The following is a 27,110-nucleotide window of genomic DNA, read 5'->3' as shown; positions in this document are numbered from 1 at the left end:
AAGGACCTCCTCTTAATCTCATTTATTTCTCCTAGACATGGTTCCATTCTATCTTGTGAAATCTCTGCTTTTGCCACACCGGACACATTTATACAATACACAGTAATGGCTTTCGGGTTACGAAATGCACCTGCAACATTTCAGCGTCTAATGAATATCGTCTTAGGTGACGTACCAAACTGCGAGGCTTATCTTGATGATGTGGTAGTTGTGGGACCATCAGAGTGAGGCATCTCTCGTTTCTGAAACTCAGCAGCCCCTGGATTTTCTCACTTTGATTAAAATCTTGTCTCACAGATAGTTTAACTCTTTAGTGTCTGACTCATCACCCCCCCCCCCCCCCCCCCCCCCCATCCCTCCTTATTCACCAACCATTCTTACGAAGAAATTTGTTCTTAAAGCCCACTTGAGCAGTTTTTGATGCGCAGATTCTGACATTCACCAGTGTTTTCTTATTTGGCATTTGTTCTTAGGTAAGAGCAGAATCTACACACACTCAAGAGCACAAAGGTGAGAGCAGTTCTCGAGAACAGATCTAAGATAACCCGTAGAAATATATTGATAAATATGGCTCAATGTTTGGTGGTTTCTCTCCCTGTATGTAGGAGTCAAAGTACGACCCTGTTCACTGTAGCAGAGTTAAACGGTAAATACAACAGTACATTCAGGGGTGGAAATTGGGGCCCTAGTATAACAATATTAGGCTGTTTTGAACTTGAGCACGAGAAAACAACTGAAGTGGTGGACAGCGGCAGTCCGAGGGGGCCTTTATTAAATACTACTTCTACTTTTTAAAGCTTTTAAGATACATACAGTCATGTGCAAAAGTTTGGGCACCCCGGTCACATGACATTTTGTTGAGTGAAAAATGAACACATCCTCTATAGAAAACAGTGTTAGTGTACAGTTTCTATTTATTTGCTGAATTTAAGCGTATTGGAAAAAATAAAACATAAAATGTAGTTTTGCATAGGCAACATTCTGAGTTAAATTTTTCCCCCGAGAATATTACTTTTCTGTAAGGCTCACGGCCGTCTTGGCAGTTATATTCAGCCATAAAAGATCAGACTCCTCTCTCTCTGAATTTGGAGAGGCCAATTTAATGTTCCAAAAACATGTCTAAAATCACTGATAAATCTGACAAAAACCTTATAAATAATGTAGCATGTGGCTCAATAATTTGTTCTGGCAACTGTGCCTGCACAGATCTCCACAACGAGAGGGGGCTTTCCCCACTCGTGGTGTAACCAGCAAGTTCACTGGCTCTTTTTGAAGAAGGGAGGAGCTATCTCCACAAACAGACACCATGTTGAGCGCTATGGGCTTTCTCATTGATATTTTAACCAGTGAGCAGTCACCTCCCTTAACGTCTCTGGTTAAATTCAGCAAATAAACAGTAATTGTGCAGAAGTGTGTTCTCGGTAGAAGATGTGTTAACTTATTTTCCCTGAAGATGTGTTAATTTATTTTCAACTAAGCGTGTCATTTCACCAGGGGCCACCATACTTTTGCATACCACATAAGGTCATGGTACCTTTCTAAGAATTGACTCATGTTTCTCCTTTTTTGGCAACAGTCCATCTTTTTTACATCAACTAATGGTTTCATTCAAAATGAGGTCTTTCTCTCATATGCCTTTTGGTAGACTGAGTGCTTTATCACGTGACTAATGCATACCTGTTTTCTGCTGATACAGAGGTCAAAATGTCCAGAGAGGAATTGCTAAATTGGTGCACTGCTGAATGTATTAAGTATTAAGTCACCCTTTATTAGGGAAGGATTATGTGGGACTGGCCTTTCGCATTCTAAACACACGCTCCACCTATGACAGGCCCACAAGTGCCCAAGGCCCAACATCAAATAAAGGCTAATGAAGCAGACTAGACGCAAAGTACTAGTCTAGAAGGGCCGATGGCACAGAGACTATGAGTGATTCAGCCAACAATGCTCTTCTCCTGCTCTTCATGTAGCTGGAGCGCCCCCTGCTGTATGCAAGACAAAAGAGAAACTAAACATACTCCCATCACTCTAAGGGCAGTAACACCCTTTTGATTTGCCCTTGTAATAAAAAGGTACCAGAAGAATAATTTGTGTTTTACATTTGTTAACTTCTTCTTCAGTGTTCACTTTTAAATGCTGCATAATTTTTTAGTTATATTGATTGAATGAATGAAATAAGGGCCCCTTAACCCGTACCCTGCCACTGTAATTCTAATAATGAAAAGCCCCTGAACACAACAAATATGCATATAATTGTGTAGGAAATTATTGTAGACTAGCGCACATTGATTGAGAATGCAGATATATTTTTGTGTCTTTTTTCATGCGTCTGACTGTGGAGGGTATCCCAAATGCCTGTGCCGAGGGCCTCGTTAGACCATGATCCATCCCTTGTAACACCCTCAACCCCTACCAAAAAACACATGAGTTTTATACAATCTACTTCAACATGTTGCTAGAGTGCCTGCAAAGTGCTGCACTGAACTTTATGGATACTTTTAAATCAAGCTATTAACTTACATTATACCTCATGTGTCAAACACATCTAGCCAGTAAAAGTGTTTCAATTTTCTGTAATATTAGCTTGTTTCACAACATGCTGAACTACAGTCCCCAGCATGCACTACAATGCAATGTGCGCTCTGACTCTCCTCCCCCAATAACAACCTATGGCACAGCGGTTGCACCACAATTCTACACCATTCCACACCATTATATCACTAAACATGTTAGCTTTGTTTCAGCTGTAGTTCAACCAACTTAAACACTTACTGTTAACTTATCATCAGTTCAGAAACTGAGCCCAAGAATAAAAGAAACTGAATCAAAGAAAAGATGCCAGTTGTCTAGTTCAAGCAAATAGGTCAGTTTAAAGGACCTAGCTCCTGGGGGCATTTAAATTTACAATATTTCAAGTATTCTTGTAATATTTCAAGGTCTGCTACAAGTGCCAATGTTTTGCTGTTGACAGTGTGGTGTATTTTGAATAAACAATGGGCAGTGCGGGTTCTAGCACAATGTTAATTAAAAATGAAATGAAAACAGAGGCGCTCCTTGGACCATGGATGTGTTGAGATTTTTTAATATGGCCCTTTTAGCGGTTGATTTTGACACCCTGCACTAGACACTCACTTAAAGGAGAATTACATCTATCTTTCAAAATTCAGCATAATTCAGTAAACAAAGTGATTCAGAGTGGTTTGGTGTGAAATACTCCATTCTAGAGAAACCTAGAGTCAGAATGTGTCACAGTGGCTTCTCTGCCTTTTGGCTAAGATCATGTGTAGTATCTGTTCTTATCAGTTATATATCTGATATGTCCTCTATATAAGGACTATGTATTAAATAGATTTTTAGAACAGGGAGATAGAAAAAGGGCTTGCTCCGTCTGCTCCATGCATTGACCTGGTATTGCATTACCTCCGGGAATCCTTTGGGCAGTCGTGGGCTGGAGGTTAGGGAACCGGCCCTGTGACCGGAAGGTTGCATGGTCGATCCCCTCGGCTGACAGTCCATGACTGAAGAGCCCTTGAGCAAGACACCTAATCAACTGCTTCCTGGGTGCCGTAGACAGGGCTGCCAAGTGTGCTTACTGCCCTCTAGTGTGTGTATTCATTACTGTGCATGTATGTGGGTGTTTCACTGCATGGATGGGTTAAATGCAGAGCTAATTCAAAACACAGTTGGCTGATGGTTCTGAATTCAATTCAATAATAAGAACGTCTCTTATAGCTTAAAGTCTCTAATAGCTCACTCACAGAAAGGTATTACATGACATGGTCATGAATATGTTGTCTGAGACATTGTGCTACGGTTAGGTTTTGGCCTACAATGTATTGTGGCGACAGCCACGGTGTGCACTGCCAACCAGGAGCTGGCATTGCAGAGAGCTGCATAAAGAGGCTTATGGGAGGTGTATGCCCCAGCAGTTGTTCTGTTAGATTGAGATGGATGGTATGTGTTATGTGTTATTGTGTCTGGCTGTGGGGTTGTTTGTGTGTCCGTGTGTGTGAGGGGCTCACCAGTAACATGAAGCCTGTGGCTAATGGTGACCTCACCCCAAATTCAGTGCTGGGTATGTGCCTTTCTGCCTGACAGCTCAATAAAGAGCTATGTTTAATGGCTTCATCCAACTATTCTTTTGAAAGCTGTTACAATGTTTTTACAATGCATTTCCGGCAGAGAAGTACATTCAGGATGTTTTAAGGAAGTTTATTCAGATTTTCCATCATTAACGGTACATATAAAAACTCAGAAGACGTGCAGGTACGCTGGTGGTCACTTATTGTATTTGCATTGCAGATATCACAACGCCTGGTTCCTATCACCACCAGTGAAGTATTAATTTGGCAAAAATCATCTAACATAAAAAGTACATCTTATAATAAATGACTGTGGACATTTATTGACATGAAACTTCCTTATTTAAAGGGGAATTCTTTATTTTACAAGGAAAGTTTTACTTATTTTAGCGGTGTATTTATACCAAGGTAATGTTTCAGTTCATTCATGTGGTAAGCAGTTAAATGTTTTGAATGCAATTGATAGCCTAAAGGGGCACTTTAAAAATTCATAGCAAAAATCCAAATTTGAGCACAGCTTTAAAATTTTGCATGACTGCATGAGTTAAACAGATTTAAAGGTTTTGTCACTGGCTTCTTGTAGCTCCTGTGGTTGCAGAGGGAGCAAAGGATCATGGGAGCCTTTGGGTATTTCTCTTTGCTTTTGCTGTAAGTCCTACTGCTGATTACTGTTACTTTACAAAAGAAGGTTTGAAGCTTTCTAAAAAATAAGATTAAGTAAGACTAATAATTCTTTTTGGCCCAATTCCATTTCGCCTCTCGTCCCTACCACTTAGCCCTTAGCCCTGTTTTGCGCATTCACGTCTAGGGTTAGGGTGACCTGATTTTTCCAAATGGAGTGATACAATAAAAAAAAAGAAGAAAAACCAGCAAGACGGTTGCATAAGCGACAAAAGGAACCCACAAAAGTGAGAATTTTCTCTGTTAAAAAATGACAATAACTACTGTATTATCTTAGCTTAATGATGTTTCAATGTATTATAGTAATTTTCTGCATAACAAGCATAAGATTAACAGTATGTTAATGTCTCGGTAGCTAGCTAGCTAACTTTCCCATTCCACCTTGAATATTCTAGAAGTACTGACACCTGAAGCACCAGAATGTAACTGCCGCATTATGTAAGGTGGACTGGGAAAAGTCAACCATGAAGCTGGTGAATAGTTGACTTCACCAAAGAATTTGTGGTGGGCCATAATAAATAATTGCATTAAACTCCCTCTTTGAAAGCATATGATGCCCTGAATGTAATTAAAGCCCAGCAGTGAGGTTGCTGAACTTTTCCCTTCTCTGCTATTACTGAAAACGTGCTGGGTCGCCTAGGTTGTCCCATTTAATAGGCCAAGATTTCAACCACTACCCCTTGTAACTCAATTCCAAGGGGTTAGGGTGACACTTGAAAATAAAGGGTAGGAGGAAAAAGAAGAAATGGGATTGGGCCTTAGTCTCTGTGGTATAAACATGCTCTATTTTTTACAGTAACTCATGCTTTAACACTTATCTGACAGGGCTGCTGTCTATCAGTGTGAAGGCGACACTGATTTTAATGATTACAAAACCCTGCATCCCAATCACATCAATTTGGACTGGATGAAATGTGTTGCAGATGATAAATCCCTCTCCTCTGTGTCCATACCAGGAACACATCAAAGCCTGAAGAGTGGAGGCTTGAATGCATACAGGAATTTTCAGGCATGGGAACTTGTAAATCAGTTGTATGCAGGTGTGCGGTTCGTTGACATGACACTTTGGATATTTTTTGGCACGCTGAATGTTGAAAACAATGCTCTGATCTATTATGAGAAATTCAGTCATGCGCTGAGCCAGTTAGAGATTTTTCTCAAAGATAAAAAGTCAGAGACTGTGTTGTTGAGACTTACTGGGACTAGTGATGCAATCAGTCGTGCTAAAGAAGAGTTAAAAGGTGCCACTGTTGAAGTTTGGAAGAACAGAAAGATTCCAACAATGGGTGAGGCGAGGGGTAAAATAATACTGATACAGAGTTCAGACTTTGATTGGGGGCTTCAGGTCAATGCCATGGTGTTGGGTACAGATGAGAAAGAATACCAAATGAAGGAAAATATTAAAAAGGCTTCAGAATACTGTACACGTGAGATGATGCTTACTGACAATGGTGCCAAAGGAGCCATAGAGAAACCACAAGATGTTGCAGTAACACTAAACAAACAGCTTTATGCACATCTCTTGAGCCTTAATGCAAATAAGAAGCCATCCTGTTTAGGAATAATTGCCATGGATTTCCCAGGTCCAAAACTCATTCAGCTAATAATCAACATTACTTGCCATTTAGGAAGTGGCACAGACCGAACTTCAGACACAGGCCTCAATGGACTGGTTGCCCTAAATGAAAGTACTGCAAGACCTGGACCTCCTCAGTCTGGTCCCACATTTGGAACACCATCAAAACCTGAGCCTGGTCCTACACCTGGAACATTACCAAAACCTGAGCCTGTTACTACACCGGCAGCATCATCAAAACCTGAACCTGTTACTACTCCTGCATCATCACCAAAACTTGAATCTGTTACTACACCTGCATCATTACCAAAACCTGAACCTGTTACTACACCTGCAGCATCACCAAAACCTGAATCTGTTACTACACCGGCAGCATCACCAAAACCTGAACCTGTTACTACACCGGTAACATCACCAAAACCTGAACCTGTTACTACACCTGCAGCATCACCAAAACCTGCACCTGTTACTACACCTGCATCATCACCGAAACCTGAATCTGTTACTACACCTGGAACATCACCAAAACCTGAACCTGTTACTACACCTGCATCATCACCAAAACCTGAACCTGTTACTACACCAGCAGCATCACCAAAACCTGAACCTGTTACTACACCTGCATCATCACCAAAACCTGAACCTGTTACTACACCTGCATCATCACCAAGACCTGAACCTGTTACTACACCTGCATCATCACCAAAACCTGAACCTGTTACTACACCAGCAGCATCACCAAAACCTGAACCTGTTACTACACCTGCATCATCACCAAAACCTGAACCTGTTACTACACCTGTAGCATCACCAAAACCTGAACCTGTTACTACACCAGCGTCACCAAAACCTGAACCTGTTACTACACAAGCAGCATCATCAAAACCTGAACCTGTTACTACACCTGTAGCATCACCGAAACCTGAATCTGTTACTACACCTGGAACATCACCAAAACCTGAACCTGTTACTACACCTGCATCATCACCAAAACCTGAACCTGTTACTACACCAGCAGCATCACCAAAACCTGAACCTGTTACTGCACCTGCATCATCACCAAAACCTGAACCTGTTACTACACCTGCATCATCACCAAAACCTGAACCTGTTACTACACCTGCATCATCACCAAAACCTGAACCTGTTACTACACCAGCAGCATCACCAAAACCTGAACCTGTTACTACACCTGCATCATCACCAAAACCTGAACCTGTTACTACACCTGCATCATCACCAAAACCTGAACCTGTTACTACACCAGCGTCACCAAAACCTGAACCTGTTACTACACCAGCAGCATCGTCAAAACCTGAACCTGTTACTACACCTGTAGCATCACCAAAACCTGAACCTGTTACTACACCTGTAGCATCACCAAAACCTGAACCTGTTACTACACCAGCAGCATCACCAAAACGTAAAACTGGCAGAAGGAGGAAGAAGATATGTCACCGTGTTCATAGACGTAAACCCTCTCCCTTAGTATCATAACTCACTTTAACACAGCTTTAAATAATTTTCTTTATTTTTTAAATAACAATACACCATCTATAATGTAATTTATTTTTGCAGAGCTAGTAATAAAGTTTTAAAAATGAATATTTCTACATATTTCCTATCCAGCAAAATAAATTCATATCAACAGCAGCATCAGCAAAACCTGAACCTGTTGCTGCACCAAGAACATCAGCAAAACCTCAACCTGTGAATATACCAGCAACATCACCAAAACCTGAACCTGTTACTACACCTGGAACATCACCAAAATGTGAATCTGTTACTACACCTGCAACATCATCAAAACCTGAACCTGTTACTACACCTGGAACATCACCAAAACCTGAACCTGTTACTACACCTGGAACATCACCAAAATGTGAATCTGTTACTACACCTGCAACATCATCAAAACCTGAACCTGTTACTACACCTGGAACATCACCAAAACCTGAACCTGTTACTACACCTGGAACATCACCAAAATGTGAATCTGTTACTATACCAGCAACATCATCAAAACCTGAACCTGTTACTACACCTGCAGCATCACCAAAACCTGAACCTGTTACTACACCTGCAGCATCACCAAAACCTGAACCTGTTAGTACACCAGCAGCATCACCAAAACCTGAACCTGTCACTACACCTGGAACATCACCAAAACCTGAACCTTTTACTATACCTGGAACATCACCAAAACCTGAACCTGTTACTATACCTGGAACTTCACCAAAACCTGAACCTGTTACTACACATGGAACATCACCAAAACCTGAACCTGTTACTACACCTGCAGCATCACCAAAACATGAACCTGTTACTACACCTGCAGCATCACCAAAACCTGAGCCTGTGACTACACCTGGTACAACATGAAAACATGAACTTGTTAATACACCTGGAACATCACCAAAATTTGAACCTGTTGTTACACCAGGAACAACAACAAAATCTGAAATTTTTACTAGACCCCTAACATCACCAGAACCTGAACCTGTTACTACACCTCGAACAACACCAAAACTTGAGCCTGTTATTACACCTGGAACAACACCAAAACCTGTTCCTGTTAATACATTGGCAACATCATCAAAACCTGAACCTGTTACTATACCTGGAACATCACCAAAACCTGAACCTGGCAGGACAAGGAAAAACATGTCGATATGTTCATAAAAGTAAACCCTCTGCCTTATTTTCATAACTCACTGTATAGCTTATGATAATTCTCTTTATTTATTACATAATTCTATACAATTTATACAATTCTTTGAAAATTTCAAGACTAGCAATCATGTTTTACTAAGAAGCATTTATACAGTTTCCCTTCCTAGCAAACAACAATCAAAAATTGGTATCACTTTCTTTTACAGCCCCCAAGTTCTAGATATTAACCAGGTAAATGTGAGGTGCAAAGTAATTATTTTGGTTAACATAATAATGTCCAATGCAGTTTAATTAAATTACACTGAAGCTGCTATCAGGTTTTGCTATGAACTGGGTATCAATTTGGGTAAAGTGATTACCAGCAAAGTCAGCATATGTTGTCTGTTTGATGCTGGTATGCTCTCCAACCAGCATGACCATGCTGAGTGACCAGCTATACCAGCACCAGACCAGCATAAACCAGGGTAAACTCTTAAAATAAACTTATTATTAAATATTAAATATTAAAGACTTATTATTCAGTAACTACAGCATATACAGTGCAAACTGGTTGTCATTCTTGGGTCACAGAAGTGTGCAATAAAATTTTGAATCCCCCGACTAGTCCTTGTCATTCATAGGGTTAACGTAATTCATGCTGGTGTGTACTGTATTTTCCATCTGTATGAAGGAGAACAGTCTATATTTGAGGTCTACAGAGCAGAATGGCCTCTGGTGATTGAGCAAGAAGCATAGTACTAGCAAAGGCATTGTGTCAAGCCCCAGACCATCTGCATTAGGGGTTTCCACACAAACAACTGCAAAATCTTTTATTTATTAGTTTTCTTGGTTTTCTCAGTCTGACACATGGTGGCCACTTCACTTGTAGATGGCCCAGCCTTTTAACCATTCATGCATGATGGATTAGTTCCATGTGACTGACAGTGATTTGCACTGAGAATATACACCTAACTAGCTCGCATATTTTGCCAGAACAATTAATGAGCTTGATATAAATACAATTTTAACAAATTACACTTGGTTAATGTCTCTATCACTACTACTTTTTGCCTTTTAAAAAGCTGATGGCCAATGGCTCCCTGACAGTACCACCATAGTCCACTGGGGGGCACTGCCCATAGTTTGAAAGCTACTGGTCTAGGTCACAGGTTACCAACCCTTTTCCTCCATATTTAAGCATGTTCCCTGTTTGCAGCACACCCACGTCAAGCCATGAAGGCAGAAACGTATGCACTCCACGACTGGGGTTGGGAGCCATTGGTCTACATGATTCAACATGGAATGTGGACTGGCGGTAGACATGGAGCTGTGCTGTGAGGACTAATGGTAGACTTCCAAATGATTGATGAAGCTGTTAGATTTACAATATATCAGACTTCCTGAGACATCTAAATGACATATATGTAAATAAAATACATCAAACGTTTGAATAAGTCTAATCTAACAGTACTCACATTTTACATCCAAAATAGTTGCACAATAGCTAAACTAATTTTGCTAGGTACCAATATATTATCCAAAATAATTATTTAGTACCTTGCAGTTTGTGTCTCACACATGCTCAGGTAACATCAGTTTGGACACTTAAAATTAAATTTCCTGCTTACTCACGTCTTCTCTGTAGTCATAAAGGATTTCTCTGTGGGCTCCATTTCCTGTGAGATAACTCTCAGCACCTTTGTGGCAGATGTGTATTTCATAAGCTTGGTGGTACAAAGATCTGCAAGAGAAAGCTGCAGTCTTTGTTCTTTATACCATAGTGCACCCATTCAATCACCTTAGACTTGTTCATATTGCCTAAAAAAAACTCTGAATCTTTGAAATTTTGATGGACTCGTACTTTGAGCATTTTCAAACAATAACATTTTTACTCCAACTCAAGCATATAAGGAAAGGCAGCTACATTTTACTCTGTGCCAATAAGAGCTTAACTGAAACTAAGAACAAAATTTTCATGTTTCATTCTGTTACATTCTGTTCAGCGTCTGTGCTGCTGTGTGACTGGTCACTCCTCTCACTTTGGAGCCTCACCGTTTGATTTTAGACCAAATGGATCCAAAAAGAGAAGAAATAGAGTCTTATTATCATCAGTTCCTGTGCTTGAGGTAAAAGTTTAAAGCAAAGGCTACCCTATTGCATTTCCAAAGCAAAGTCTGCATACATCTATATGATAATCTGTTGGAACATCTAGGAAATTAAAAAGTACGAGACTCACCAGTCACTCCAGGGATTCAGAGTGAGAAACATCTCTCTGTGAAACAAAATACACACAGGATGTAAATGAAGCAAAACAATAAATATCAATTTTACCACAAAGAAACTCACTAGTTCATAAACCCATGGGAAAAAACTCAATTCAGTGAAGATCTGAACACAGCACTGTTTTGTGTACACTACCTTGCGATACATCCTAGATAGAGACTTTCTCTTTGAGTCGTAGACATAACAAATATATATTTATGTGTGCAGGGATGCAGTCTAACTATTTCTGAAGTTGTTAACTTCGTCTTATTATTACTCGCCTTTCAAAAGTTATGTCAAACTCTCAAAAAGCTGAATGCAGAACTCCCCCTTTTCTGAGAGTTAAAACTTTCGGAAAAGTCTTCAGCATCTGTGGCTGAACATTTTGTTGAGATTTTAGTAAACTTGATGAATAAAAGTAAATAAACTCGTGAGGGCAAAACTGAAAGGTCAGGGGGTGGAGTCAGCCAAAGATTCAGTGGCCTAAATCTCTAAAAGAAGTAAAAAATGAGTCCCTGTTTTACTTAAATGAGAGTATGTATTCAAGCTGCATGGACTCCATCCACAAGTTTGGGTAAAAGCCCCTGATTAAATCTACCTGGCAGTCATCTGAACACAAGCTTCAATAGAATGAATAAGCTTAATCAGCAAAGACCATGCTGGTCAAACAGCTTCACCAGCCAAGATCATATTGGGCAAAAGGTAAACCAGCAAAGACAGTGCTGGCCAACAGGTAAATGAGCAAAGACCATGCTGACTGACAGCTAAACTAGCCAAAACCATGCTGGTCAATGAGCTAAACCAGGAAAGACCATGCTGGCCAAGAGATAAACCAGCAAAGACCATGCTGGCTGACTACCTTCACCAACAAAGATCATGCAGGTTGACCAGCTAAACCAGCACTAGGCCAGCACTACCCAGCAAACCAGCTGATTTTTTTCAGCAGGTTGACCCAAGCAGGGACCAACAGTTCTAGCTCTAGCTGATGCTTGAGGGACAACAAGAACCATCTTAATAACCATGATTAACAACTTAAGAGTCTGTTTGGTCGTTTTATACAACTGTAAAAATAACTTACAAGTACAAAGTACCTTATTTTGCTTGCTTGTTGGCTCATTGGCTAGTATGTCAGGTTAAAATGATACACTGCACTGTTCTGCATGCACACAGTCATAAAAGTGTCTACATTTACACAAACTCATTAAGTAAAGCTTCAGTTTTCTCTCTCTTGAGAGAGTGTGATGATGCAAGTTAACTATCCTGCTAATTAGCTAGTTGTACTGATATGCTGGGCTATAAAGCACTTTACTTTGAATAATGATTTCTCACTAAGGCCCTCTGCTCTACAGCACAGCTCCTTGCCACACTCACTGCCATAAAGAATTTTATTCCAGGCCTGGTTCCATTCTGTTCAAACTCTGTTTAACGCATGGATTTGCAATGCTCTATATCAAGTGATACCCTGTAGCAAATGACAAGGATTAATGAGTAAAACCTCTTTTACATGGACATTGGACAAGTTATGTTGTCAGAACATGTTTAATTAACTGTTATATAATTTTATATTGCATGCTGGACTGTTTCTGAACTTCTCTCACCATGTTAGTTTGTAAATACACACAAGTATTTGATTTTTGCTTAGACGCCTTTCAAATTTCATTCTTGGTACTTTTGAGAACATAAGGGTGTCTCTCTGAGGACCCCCAGAGGCTTAGAACACTAAGCATCTGCTAAACGTCTTATAGCTAGAAACAACCTCATATAATGAATTCTGCTACTTTAACATGCACTTATTGCTGACACAGTTGTTCAAATGTGTGTACACAGCTTGCAATAGCTTGTATAATTTCCATCAAAAAGCAGTGACCAGTGGAATGGAACACTCTGAAGCAGCCACACATGAGCCTCAGGTCACCTCACTGATTTTAAGCACCAGCTAGACAGGTAAAAAGGCCCTCAGCATTGGGCTGTGGAGCAATGGAGCTCCATCCAATACCTTCAGGAAGAGTTTGATCCAGAATACCATCCAACGTCAGTACCTGACCTCACTGAAGCTCTTGTGGCTGAATGCAACCAAATCCCCACAACAATGTTGCAACATCTAGTATAATGCCTTTTCAGAAGAGTAAAGGCCATTGCTGCTGCAAATAGAGACAAACTCCTCATTAATACCTATCATTTCAGAAGAAACGCTGGACAAGCAGGTGTCTACAAACTTTTGGACGTACAGGGCTGATTTCCTGGACAGAGGTTAAGCCTGCTCTACGTGCTTTCCTCTTGAAAAGCCTTTTTAGTATAGGCTAAATCTATGTCTAGGAACCCAGCCCACAGTGAGTCAGCTATGCTTTATTGTGCTTTGTTTGTTTTGTATGATATTCTTTCAAGTATTTACCCCTATTGTATGCACATTTTCCTTGTTATAAAGCATATATTGAGCTATGCTGAATTGAAATGAAGCCACTGCTGAAGGGTACTAATGTGTCTTGGAGTAAGAGTGTGAGCTCTGCTCGTACCACATTTCCATGAGTCAACTCTCACACATTTTCATAAACTGTCAATGTGTCCGGAGATCCACGATATCAATGCAAAACCGGTCTGACACCATTTCATGATTGACAGAAACCCATGCACACTACATTTCCTTCACATTGTATAGTAGCAGCTGGTGCCTCACGAACATTGGAAAACAAAGAAGAGAAGCTGCTCTTCCAAACTGAGAAAGAATATCAGCCATTTACACACATTTAACTCACTGCAGCTGGTATGCGAACAAAGCTAATAAGGAGAAATCAGATAATTGAGCTTATGGAAGTGCTATAAATGAATGAATTTGGCCCAGAGAATTTTTTATCTACAAAATGTTTTAAAAAACATGCTTTGTTTACATTTATCTATATAAATCTGGCCTTAATTCAATATTCCTGCAAATGGGTGCATTAAAAATCAGGAGCACTTTACATTTAAATGGACAGGCTCAGCTGACCTGGCTGTAAGGGGGAGTTAGATTTGATTTTGGCCGATATAACTGGACTAGATTAGCTTCAGATATAACTGGTACAGAAAGAAGGAGTATTTAATGGTGGGCTGCTCCATCTGATTTCCCCCTCTATAGTTACACTATATTTCCAAAAGTGTTCACTCACCCAACCAAATCATTGAATTGAGGTGTTCCAATCACTTCCATGGCCACAGGTGTATAAAACCAAGCATCTTTGCATGCAGACTGCAACATTTACAAACATTTGTCAAAGAATGTCTTGCTGTGAGGAGCTCAGTGAATTCCAGTCAACTGTCAGTGGTATTATAACAGAGTGGAAGCAATTGGTAATGACAGAAACTCAGCCACAAAGTGGTAGACCACGTAAAATGGCAGAGCGGGGTCAGTGGATGCTGAGGCACATAGTGTGCAGAGGTTGCCAACTTTCTGCAGAGTCAATCACTACAGACCTCCAAACTGCATGTGGCCTTCACATCAGCTCAAGAACAGTGTAGAGAGCTTCATGGAATGGGTTTCCATGGCCGAGCAGCTGCGTCCAAGCCTTACATCACCAAGCGCAGTGAAAAGTGTTGACTGCAGTGGTGTAAAGCGCCACCACTGGACTCTAGAGCAGTGGAGATGTGTTCTCTGGAGTGACAAATCACACTTCTCCATCTGGCAATCTAATGGACGAGTCTGGATTTGGCGGTTACCAGGAGAACGGTACTTGCCTGACTGCACTGTGCCAAGTGTAAAGTTTGGTGGAGGGGGGATTATGGCGTGGGGTTGTTTATCAGGAGTTGGGCTCAGCACCTTAGTCCCAGTGAAAGGAACTCTTGATGCTTCAGCACCAAAAGATTCTGGACAATTTCACGCTCCCAAGTTTGTGGGAACAGTTTGGGGACGGCCCCTTCCTGTTCCAACTTGACTGTGCACCAGTGCACAAAGCAAGATCCATAAAGACATGGATGAGCAAGTTTGGTGTGGAAGAACTTGACTGGCCTGCACAGAGTCCTGACCTCAACCTGACAGAAAACCTTCAGGATAAATTAGAGAGGAGACTGCGTGCCGGACCTTCTCATCCAACATCAGTGTCTGACCTCACAAATGAGCTTCTGGAAGAACGGTCAAAAATTCCCATAAACACACTCCTAACCCTTGTGGAAAGCCTTCCCAGAAGAGTTGAAGCTGTTATAGCTGCAAAGGGTGGGCCAACATCATATAAAGAATGGGATGTCACTCAAATGCATATGCGTGTGAAGGAAGACGACTGAATACTTTTGGCAATATAGTGTAGGCACCAGTTACACACTGCATAACAAATCCGTATGAAACTTCCAAGTAGCTGCTGTAACTATGCAAATTGCATGAGGCATTCTTTTGTAGCTGTTGGGATAAAACTGAATCACTATTTTTGTCATATTTGTTTATTACGTAATTTGAAAATACCAGCTGATATTTATGCTTTTTCAAAATGTCATGATCGAACGTTCAACAGAAATGCTCCAAAGAGACTTGGAATAAACTCTTGTTACCTATATTTATCAACCGCTTGGAACATTTAAACCTAGGGGCAGCAACATATTGTGTAGATGTGATGGTATAAGTGTTGGGACAACCGAAATAAGTTATGCAATGCTTTACTTATATAGTAAAAAAGTACAAAGATTTGTACAAAAGTGAGAAGACAACTAATGCAAATCCACAAGCTATAGAACGAGGACAGTACAAACACAACCCTGACAGCTATGCATAAGAGATGACTTCAGTGCCCACGAAATACACAAAGGTGGCACCCACCCCTAACCTAGTGTATCTATACAGTGTGAAAGAACATGTGGTAAATGTACAGACAGGCCTGAGTTTTCCTGTTCTAAAACACCATTCAGGCTATGCTAATAGAAACTCTATAAGCATGCATTACACATACAGAGTAACTTAGACCCACTATCATCACACCACTCTCAGCAGCTCATCTCCCACGTGTTGTGAAGGAATCATGGACCCGCAGACTTCTTTGACTGCCAAGGTCCACCCACAGATGAGGAAAAGGTTCTTCAGAATCTTTTTTTTTCTAAAAAGTCTAAAATCTCATAAACCATTGCTCTAATAACTTTTGTGGCACCTGTTATTTAAGAGTGAAGCATTAATGCTTTGGAAATCAGGAAATCCTGAAGGAAAATGTATGCTTGTCAGTGTGTGATCTAAAGCTCAAGTGCAATTAGGTTCTGCAGCAGGACAACGATTTAAAGTACACAACCAAGTTGACCTTTGAATGGCCCAAAAGAAACAAAATTAAGGTTCTGAAGTGGTCTAGTTAAAGTTCTGACCTGAATCCCATCGAGATATTGTGGCAAGACCGGGCAGTTCTCACTCGAACACCTTCTAATGTAGCCGAATTATAACAATTGTGCTAAGAAGAGTGGGCCAAGATTCCTCCACAGCGATATAGATGACTCACTGCAAGCTATCGCAAACATTTGATTGCAGCTGTTACTGCTTTATGGTAAGAAGTGATTGTTTGAACTTGTTTGTTAGGTTGCTTTAACACTTTTCTGACAGATCTGCTGTTTATCGATGTGAAGTTGACTCTAATTTTAATGATTACAAAACCCTGCATTCCAGCCACATAAATTTAGACTGGATGACGTGTTGCAAATAATAAGTCCCTCTCCTCCGTGTCCACCTCAGGAACACATCAAAGCCTGAAGAGTGGAGTCTTGAACCCAGGCATGGGAACGTAAATTAGTTCTATGCAGGTGTGCGGTTCGTTGACATGACTCTTTCGAGATCAGTATTTGGCACACTGTACATTAACAATAATGCTATAGTTTATCGTGAAGAATTCAGTCATGCACTGAGCCAGTTAGAGATTTTTCTCAAAGATAAAAAGTCAGAGACTGTGTTGTTGAGACTTACTGGGACTAGTGATGCAATCAGTCATGCTAAAGAAGAGTTAAATGGTGCCACTGTTGAAGTTTGGAAGAACAGAAAGATTCCAACAATGGGTAAGGCGAGGGGTAAAATAATACTGATACAGAGTTCAGCCTTTGACTGGGGGCTTCAGGTCAATGCCATGGTGTGGGGTACAGATGAGAAAGAATACCAAATGAAGGAAAATATTAAAAAGGCTTCAGAATACTGTACACGTGAGATGATGCTTACTGACAATGGTGCCAAAGGAGCCACAGAGAAACCACAAGATGTTGCATTGTAAATGAAATTATTACAGATCACGATTTCGATGCTCTGTGCCTCACAGAAACGTGGATTAGACCCGATGAGTACCTTAGTCTAAATGAAGCTACTCACACAGGCTACAGCTATGCACATAGCCCTCGTCTAAGTGGCCGGGGTGGAGGTATAGCAACCATCCATACTAAAACTTTAGGTGTGAGCCAGAAAGTAGGATATACATTCTCTTCTTTTGAAGTTCTTTTCCTAAATATACTTGGTCAAGGAACAAATAAAAATGCATTTTTATTAATTACAATTTACAGGCCGCCCAGTCCATATTCTCAGTTCTTACAAGAATTCTATCAGACTTAATAATGTTTTCAAGTAAAATAATAATTGTCTGAGATTTTAATATCCACATTGACAATCCTCACGACGCATTAAGTAAGGCATTCTATCATAGACTCCATGGGATTCACCCAAATCATAAAAGGGCCCACATACTACCTCAACCACACTCTAGACTTAATACTGACCTTTGGTGTAGACATAGTTAACTTAGCCATTCTCCCCCAGAGCACAGCTGTCTCAGACCATTACTTAATTTCTTACGAAATCCAGTTTAGTGGTAATGTGTGGTCATCACCATGTTATCAGGTTAAGAGGACTATAATTTCCTCCACAGCTGGCAGCTTTATCAGAATCCTCCTGCAGTTATCAGCTTCTGACAGCTGTCCATCTAATCCTACTGAATTAGATACTATGACCAAATTCCTAGAGGATACTTTTCGATCTACTTTACATAGTGTAGCTCCATCAAAAAGTAAAATAGTTTGGCAGATAAAACTCGCCCCTTGGTGTACCAATTACACTTGAGCTTTAAAACAGACTGCCAGACAACTAGAGCGAAAATGGCGTCTGACTAAATTAGAAGTGTTCCAGTCCGCCTTATAGACTATAGAAGAGCTCTTACTGCAGCATGCTCAGCCTATCTCACCTCTCTCATAGAAAACAATAAGAACAATCCTAGACTACTATTTAGCACAATTTCTAAACTAACAGAGAACCGAACAGTCACTGAACCCCAGATGCCATTAGCCTATAGCAGCAATGTTTTTATGAATTTCTTTAGTGATAAAATCGAAAAAAGTAGTCAGCATATTCTGAACACACAGTTAAACTCCACAAACCTGCTGTCTTCTAATGCCAGTCTAGACCCTGAAAATATTACAGTCACTGCAGAGAGACTGGAATTGTTTACCTTAATTCAAGAAAATGAACAGTTAAAATAGTTTCTTCTGCAAAACCATCTACCTGTATTTTGGACCCAATTCCTACAGGTCTACTCAAGGAAATCATACCAGAAATAACCAAGCCTATTCTGTCAATAATAAACTCCTCTCTTAGCTTTGGATACATCCCAAAAACTTTTAAACTTGCAGTAATTAGACCGCTGATTAAGAAAGCGGACCTCGATCCCTGTGAACTATCAAACTATAGACCTATCTCGAATCTCCCCTTTATATCCAAGATCCTAGAAAAAGTGGTAGCCAAACAATTAAGCCCTTATTTGCATAGGAATCATCTACATGAAAAATTTCAGTCTGGTTTTAGGCCACATCACAGTACAGAAACAGCACTAGTAAAAATTGTAAATGATCTTTTATTATTCTCTGACAAAGGAAATGTGTCTTTGCTAGTCCTCCTTGGTCTTAGTGCAGCATTTGACACAATAGACCACTCTATCTTACTAGATAGACTGGAAAACCTTGTAGGGGTAACAGGAACAGCTCTTTCCTGGTTCAGGTCCTACCTCACTGATCGCTATCAGTTTGTTAATGTAAAGGGCGAATCATCTGTCCTTGCAAAAGTAATGTATGGTGTTCCACAAGGCTCTGTTTTAGGGCCTATATTGTTCACAATATATATGCTACCATTAGGCACCATTATCAGTAAACACGGCATAAATTTCCACTGCTATGCCGATAACACTCAGTTATATATATCAAGCAACCCAGATGATAAAATTAAACTTAGCAAGATTGAGGACTGTGTAAAAGACATAAAAGATTGGCTGTCAAGTAACTTTCTGCTACTTAACTCTGATAAAACAGAGGTCCTGCTTCTTGGTCCAAAATCAGCTAGAAACTTCTTCTTTCGGCTGCTCCCTTTAGTAATACTACTACTAATAAATACTAATACTTCATACTAATAATGTTTGCTATCCGGTGTCGACCATAGGAGGATGGGTTCCCCTTCTGAGTCTTGGTTCCTTTCAAGGTTTCTTCCTCTTTTAGGGAGTTTTTCTTGGCTTTTCGCTGGCTTGCTCATGGGGGCTTGGACCCAGATTTTCTTTACTTTTCTTTTCTCTCTGTAATACTGACTGTCCTGTAAAGCTGCTTTGTGACAACACCTGTTGTAAAAAGCGCTATATAAATAAATTTTACTTGCTTGCTTGCTTGCAGTATCACTAAACAGCTTTATGCACATCTCTTGAGCCTTAATGCAAATAAGAAGCCATCCTGTTTAGGAATAATTGCCATGGATTTTCCAGGTCCAAAACCCATTCAGCTAATAATCAATATTGCTTGCCATTTAGGACTTGGCACACACCGAACTTCAGACACAGGCCTCAATGAACTTGTTGCCCTAAATGAAAGTACTACAAGACCTGGACCTCATCAGTCTGGCCCTATTCCTGGCACACCACCAAAATCTGCTCCTACACCGACAACATCACGAAAACTTGAACCTGTGACTACACCGCAACATTACCAAAACACCAAACATCACCAAACAACTGGAACAACAACAAAACCTGATCCTGTAACTACACCAGCAACGTCATCAAAACCTGAACCTGTAACTACACCGGCAACATCACGAAAACCTGAACCTGTTACTACACCGGCAACATTACGAAAACCTGAACCTGTTACTACACTGGTAACATCACCAAAACCTGAACCTGTAACTACACCGCAACATCACCAAAATCTGAACCTGTTCCTACAACTGGAACAACACCAAAACCTGAACCTGTAAATGCACCAGCAACATCATCAAAACTTGAACCTGTAACTACACCGGCAACATCACGAAAACCTGAACCTGTTACTACACCGGCAACATTACGAAAACCTGAACCTGTTACTACACTGGTAACATCACCAAAACCTGAACCTGTAACTACACCGCAACATCACCAAAATCTGAACCTGTTCCTACAACTGGAACAACACCAAAACCTGAACCTGTAAATGCACCAGCAACATCACCAAAACCTGAACCCGTTACTACACCTGGAACATCACCAAAACCTGAACCCGTTACTACACCTGGAACATCACCAAAACCTGAACCTGTAACTACACAAGCAGCATTACCAAAACCTGAACATGTGACTACACCAGCAACATCAATAAAACCTGAACCTGTGACTACACCAGCAACATCATCAAAACCTGAACCTATAGCTGCACAAGCAACATCACCAAAACCTGAACCTGTAACTACACCGGCAACATCACCAAAACCTGAACCTGTTACTACCCCTGCAACATTACCAATCCCTGAACCTGTCCAAACAAGGAAGAAGAAATGTCATCGTGTTTGTAGACATAAACCCTTTCCCTTAGTTTCATAACTCACTGTATAGCTTTTTATTATTCTCGTTATTTATTACATAACTTTATACCATTTAGGTCTGTACTATTTGTTCCAGCTGTTTGAATAAGAAAAGTCTATGTTTGAAGTTTACAGAGCAGAGTGCCCTCTGTTGATTGAGCAAGATGCATAGGTTGAACACAGTTCTAGCAAAGATGTTGTAGTTACCTTTGAAGTCAATCCCCAGACTGTCTGCATTGGGGGTTCTCAACCTGTTGCAACTTGCGGTCCACACAAACAACTACAAAAGCTTTCACAACCCACAAGATTTAATCACTCTGATTGGTCTGATAATGTTTTCATTGTCAGAGTGGATGAACAGTTATATAAACATACAAACTCATCTAGTTTGGACAAATACTATCACAAGAAAGTACCTGTTCATTCAGATAAAATATAGTCCCTAGATGAGAAGCTAAATATGACATTCTGGCAAACATGTAGAGAGCAAACTCACATAGCATGTCTTAATGCATGCTGCCTCCAAGGCAAAATAGGCCTTTTTAAGTATAAACGTAAATAAAAGTTTTAAACTTTAAAATAAGTCTAGCACAACCTAGTCACAGTTATGAAAGCTGCAGACATACATTTTGTATGATAGTTCTATTGCAACACTGTCAGAGCTTTATCTGAAGCTGTTGCTCAGAAACAGGTGTTGGATGCATAAGAACTTACTAAGAGGGGGTCACCATATTGTCTGAGGACAAAAGATTAAGGTGCATAACACCTTACATAACATAACAAGGAACAAAATATGGATATATGGGTACCACCACCTGCTGGTTATGGCTAGCACAGGGATGGAATGGGTGACTCTGGTTGGGAGAGGCTCTGAGGAGGAACTGTGATATCTAGATCATGGGGGTCAACCTCAGAGTGAAGATTTTCCTAATCCCCTTTGAGGCTAGCGCTACCTTACTCCCACCAGAGGCCTGGACCCATGTTAGGTAGGGAAAGAAGGTATCCATTACAAGTGCTAAACCGCTAAACCAAACCTTTACACAAGGGTATACAAGCCAGAGCAGATCTGAGACAGGGACAAAGTAACAGGACATGTGACGGGTTCCTGGTGGTCGAAGAATGGACATCAAAGCCTATCTAGGTCCCCTGACTCTGCCCTGTAAGTTGTTTGGACACATCAAAACTTGCTCCCACTATTCTGGAAGAGAAGATGGCTACCACTGCAACAAGCTGCATGATAAAGGACTTTTTATAACAAAAAGGGAATAAAGAAGAACGAAACCTGAAGTTTTCATAAGCATTCTGACAATAGCATTTGCAGGCATGATGGAAGATGTTTGTGACCACATCATGGTCTGTGCCCAAACCATTCTGTGAGCACAAAATCATACCATAGGAGGAAATGGTTGGTTGTCATGTGATCCTTGTAAGGGTTCAGCCTGTGTCGCATATAAGGTGCTGGCAAACGCCAATGTTTGTCACACCTTGGTAGAGGGGTGACCAGTATGGTACATAGTCCTCAGAAAGGAAAGAAAAGAAAAGAGACTGCCCTAAAAAAGAGGGAAAAGAGGGCTGAGAGAAGAAATTGCCCCCAAAAAATAAAAAGAGTAAAGAAGAGGGCTGAAAAAAAGAACAAAAAAAAACCCCAAATTACTCACAAGAAACAAAAATCCAAGCCATACCAAAAGAGTTTGCTCCTGGAAGAGCAAACTGGCTGAACCTGAAGCTGACATTCCTCTTACAACCGCAGAGGAAGTGCCTTGATTTCTGTTTACCTTTCCTTTCACCTTTCTCTAACTAAGCCTTTGCTTGAGCATGCCGGTTGTGGCGTCGCCTTTGTTTTTTCATTCCCACGCTTTTTTCTGCCTTCCTTGAGGTGTTTTGACCATCACCGCTTGCACCCAAAAAAACTAATATTTCAGGTTTTATGAGCAAAAGCAATAACTGATAAATAATTCTAGCCTGTTTTCATCTCCTTACATGTATATTACTGTGCCAGTTCTTGGGTAAATTATAGACATATCCAATTTTGTATGCATGGTAATGGAAATAGAATGAAAATCGAGCTCAGCTTAATTAAACAAATTTTCATTGGTTTTGAAGTCATTTATGTTGAAAATCACTTGCCAAGGTCAAAAACCACTTATATTTCACTTACTTTCACTTTCCATGCTCGCGGTCTGCCCAGGCCACAGACGGGCAAAATAAGGACAGTGAAATTTTTCACAAATCAGCCTGGTCAGTCTCTTTTGAAGTTATACAATAGAGCACAATATTCTCCTAGAAAGTTTAGAAAACATGGTTGAAATCCCAGGAACAGCCCTATCGTGGTTCAAATTTTACTTAACAGAATGTCATTAGTTCGTCAGTGTAAATAATTTATCTTCCAATTATTGAAAAGTAAGATTTGGAATTCCGCAAGGCTCTATTTTAGGACCATTATTATTTACACTATACATGTTACCATTAGGCACAGTTATAAGTAATCGTGGCATTAACTTTAATTGTTATGCAGACAATACGCAACTGTACATATCAGCCAAGCCTGATGACAAATACAGATTAAAGAAAATAGAGTACTGTGTAAAAGATGTGAAATGCTGCATGTTATGGAACTTCCTCCTACTAAACAGTAACAAAACAGAGGTTCTCCTTCTGGGTTCAAAATTGGCAAGAAATAAACTACCAGATTTAATTTTAAATCTCGGAGCGGAGGGATGCCAAACTGTTTCAGAGTGTTGCCGTGTCTGTGTGTCCTTCTGGTTCTTTTAGTTAAGCTGTCATAGTCAGATCTGACGGAGTCATTAGCCACACTCTGGAAATGTTCACATTCCCTGTTTTACGTACAAACAGACAGAATAAAACTAATTCCCTCTCCCTGCCTCTTTTCTGAGTTTACAACCCGCCCACATGTTCGGCTGGACACTGAAGGACGACTGACTGTCGAGCCCTCCTGTTACCCACTTCAGATCAACTGCCCACACCCCAGTTACCGCCACCTACCTTGGACTAGCTGCCCACCCTACACTGATGTTTTCATAGACTCCTACCTATTACTACTACTACTACTGCTATTAATATTAGTAATATAATCACTTGTAGGTAGTTTGACCAGAGGAGGATGGGTCCCCCCCTGGTGAGCCTGGTCTCCCAAGGTTTCTTCCTCAGCTCTGAGGGAGTTTTTCCTTGCCACTGTTGCCCCTGGCTTGCTCACCTGAGGGTTTTTACATTCTTGTTAAAACTTTGTCTTTTCTGTAATTCTGTGAAGCTGCTTTGTGACAACATCCGTTGTAAAAAGCGCTACAAATAAATTTGATTTGATGATTTGATTTGATTTATACTCTTTAGAAAATAAAACCCTGATGTGTAATATTGGCTGATTGTATCGTCGAACAGGACGTCATCTGAATTCACAAACCAGTACTAACAAAGCGCACCAGTGCTTGTGGAGGTGTGTTCCTGCGTTCCGGAGTTACAGCTGCTAGAAATCTGAATCGTTAACTGCAAGCCAACTTTACTGCTGTCACTAATGCTAATGCTAGAGGCTTTTCCTCTGAGTCACAGATATAACAAGGGTATATTTAAATGTGGAGTGCTCCAGTCTACCTAACTCTTACTTAAGTTGTTTAACTTCATCTTTTTATTGCTCACCTTTAAAATTCAGACGCTGACAGCTGAAGTACCTTAGTCCACAAAGTTAAACTGCTGTTTTCAGTGAAAACTTTGATGTTTTCAGGCACAAAACACTCGCTCAGTAATAAACATGAGCCAAATGTTGATGAGATTTCTGTCAACTCCATGAATAAAAGTAAGTAAACAGCTAATGTTAATTCTGTATGTATTTATCTCTTTAACAGCCCATAGCGGTAAAGTTTGGCTTAACGGTTAACATCTGATGCTGAGAGAGAGCTTGTGCAGCAGAACTGAACAGTCAGGGGGCAGAGTCAAACATGATTCAGAGACCTGAAACTCGAATGAAACTTAATGAGATTTTAACATTTTGAGTCTGGAAGGATGCAAGGCAAAATCTTAATGTCAAAGTTTAGGCTTTGTTTGCTATTTTCAGGACTTTATTTCAGATTTCTACCTTTTAAAGCAGTTAAAATGCATTTTATTGTAGAAAAAAGTTACTTTTGCTTTAGGCAGATGTAACCGCCACAGCAGGAGGGAATATTTTATGGTTCATTGCTGTCTGTCTGAACTCCCTCTCCCATTTACTTTGAATAATGATTCTTCATTGAGTCCCTCTACTCCACAGCACAGACTTCTCCTTGCCACACTCACTGTGATAACGAATTTTATTCAGGGCTTGGCTCGATCCTGTTCAACCTTTGTTTAACGCATTAATTTGTAATGCTCTGTATATTGAAATGTAAGTGACATCCTGCAGTAAACTACAAGGACTGATGGGCAAATGTACTGGTACATGGACACTGGACAAGTGATTTTGTCAGAGAACGTATAATTAACTGTTATATCCTTTTATATTGCATAATGCTGGACTGTTCCTGAACATCCCTCACCTAATCATGCTATTTTGCACACATACTCAAGTATTTAATTCTTGCCTCACACGCCTTTCAAATTTTATTCTTGGCTCTTTTAATGCCATAAGGGTACAACTGACTGAGCTATGGTAACCATGGGCTTGGAGTCCTAAGTATCTGCTTATACTGCTTACAGCTTGAAAGACCCCACATCATGCCCTTAGGATGGAGCTCCATCCAATACCTTAAGGAAGTGTTTGAGTGATCCAGCATCAATGTCCAACATCAGTACCTGAACTCACTAATGCTCTTGTGACTGAATGCAACCAAACTGAACTGAACTCAGTTGAACTGAACTGAAGCCACTGCTGAGGGGGAGTTAATGTCTTGGAGTAAGGGAGTGAGTGCTACTCATACCATATTTTCATGAGTCAACTTAGAGACTCACGTAAATTGTAATAAATTGTTGATGTGTCCAGGGACCCACGATACCAATGCAAACTACTCGATGCACAGAGACCCATGCACACTTGCCATTTCCTTCACACTGTATTGTAGCAGCTGGTGCCTCAAGAAAACGGGAAACCAGAGAAGTGAAGCTGCTCTTCCAAGGTGAGAAAGAATATCAGCCATTTACATAGATTTTACTCACTGTTGTTGCCACTGGATGCATAAATAATCCAGGTTATAAGAACAAGTAAAACTGACTTTGCAGACCTTTTGTAGCTAGTCCTGCTGCAGGGAGAGTTTTACTTTAAACACATCTAACTAGTACTTTGTATGATTATAATAACATATTCCTTTCAAATAAATGCTGGTGCTATGCCAGTTGCATGAGGCATGCTTGAGTAAGTTTCATAGTGCATACATCTCATGGGAAAATTACATACTATGTGTACTCTGCCGAAGTTTGGAGAATGAAGCTATGCTGTAATTGTAAGCAAAAACAGAGGATGTCTTGAGTTGAGTAAGAGAATTCCAGAGTTTGGGGGCCATGGCACTGAAGGGCCTCCCTCCCAAAGTGGAGAGTCTGGTGCGTGGGACAACAAGTACGTTATTACAAGAAGACCTGAGAGAGCGAGAGGGAGGTCAGCAGTTCTCTGAGGCAGGGGGGAGCAAGGTTATGCAAGGCTTTGAAAGTGAGTAGTGAAATTTTAAACTTTATACAGGACGGGACCAGTAGCCAGTGTAGCTGGGAGAGAATGGGGGTGATGTGAGCTGAACGCTTAGTATGGGTGAGAACTCTAGCTGCAGAGTTCTGAATGTACTGTAGGTTTGTATAGATTTTACCGGGAGACCAACAAAGAGGGAGTTACAGTAGTCAATATGGAACATAATAAAGTTAAGAACCATAGTTTTTGCATTGTTTTCGGTTATGAACGGTCAAAGACAAGCAATGTTACGTAAATGAAAGAATGCAGTCTTACTGAGGAACTTGATATGCAGATCAAAACAGGTGCAGGCTTAACAAGCAGGCTATCAATACTAACTGAAAAAAAAGGTTTAGGGCTAACCAGCAAGACTTCAGTTTTATCAGTGTTTAACACGAGCAAGTTATTGAGCTTTAAATCAGAAATACAATCAAATGT

General features: G+C 40.4%; 1 non-coding gene across 1 annotated transcript; it reads left to right on the top strand.

Annotated features, from left to right (window-relative positions):
- The first annotated feature begins 3,251 nt into the window (after window positions 1-3,251).
- LOC119264546 lies at window positions 3,252-3,446 on the top strand. Its single transcript, XR_005131115.1, has one exon. It is a non-coding gene; the product is annotated as a U2 spliceosomal RNA (small nuclear RNA).
- The last annotated feature ends 23,664 nt before the right edge of the window (window positions 3,447-27,110 follow it).

Source organism: Pygocentrus nattereri, chromosome 11 (assembly GCF_015220715.1).
Source record: "Pygocentrus nattereri isolate fPygNat1 chromosome 11, fPygNat1.pri, whole genome shotgun sequence".
In the NCBI taxonomy this organism is placed as follows: domain Eukaryota; kingdom Metazoa; phylum Chordata; class Actinopteri; order Characiformes; family Serrasalmidae; genus Pygocentrus; species Pygocentrus nattereri.
This window is presented reverse-complemented; position numbering and strand designations above follow the sequence as displayed.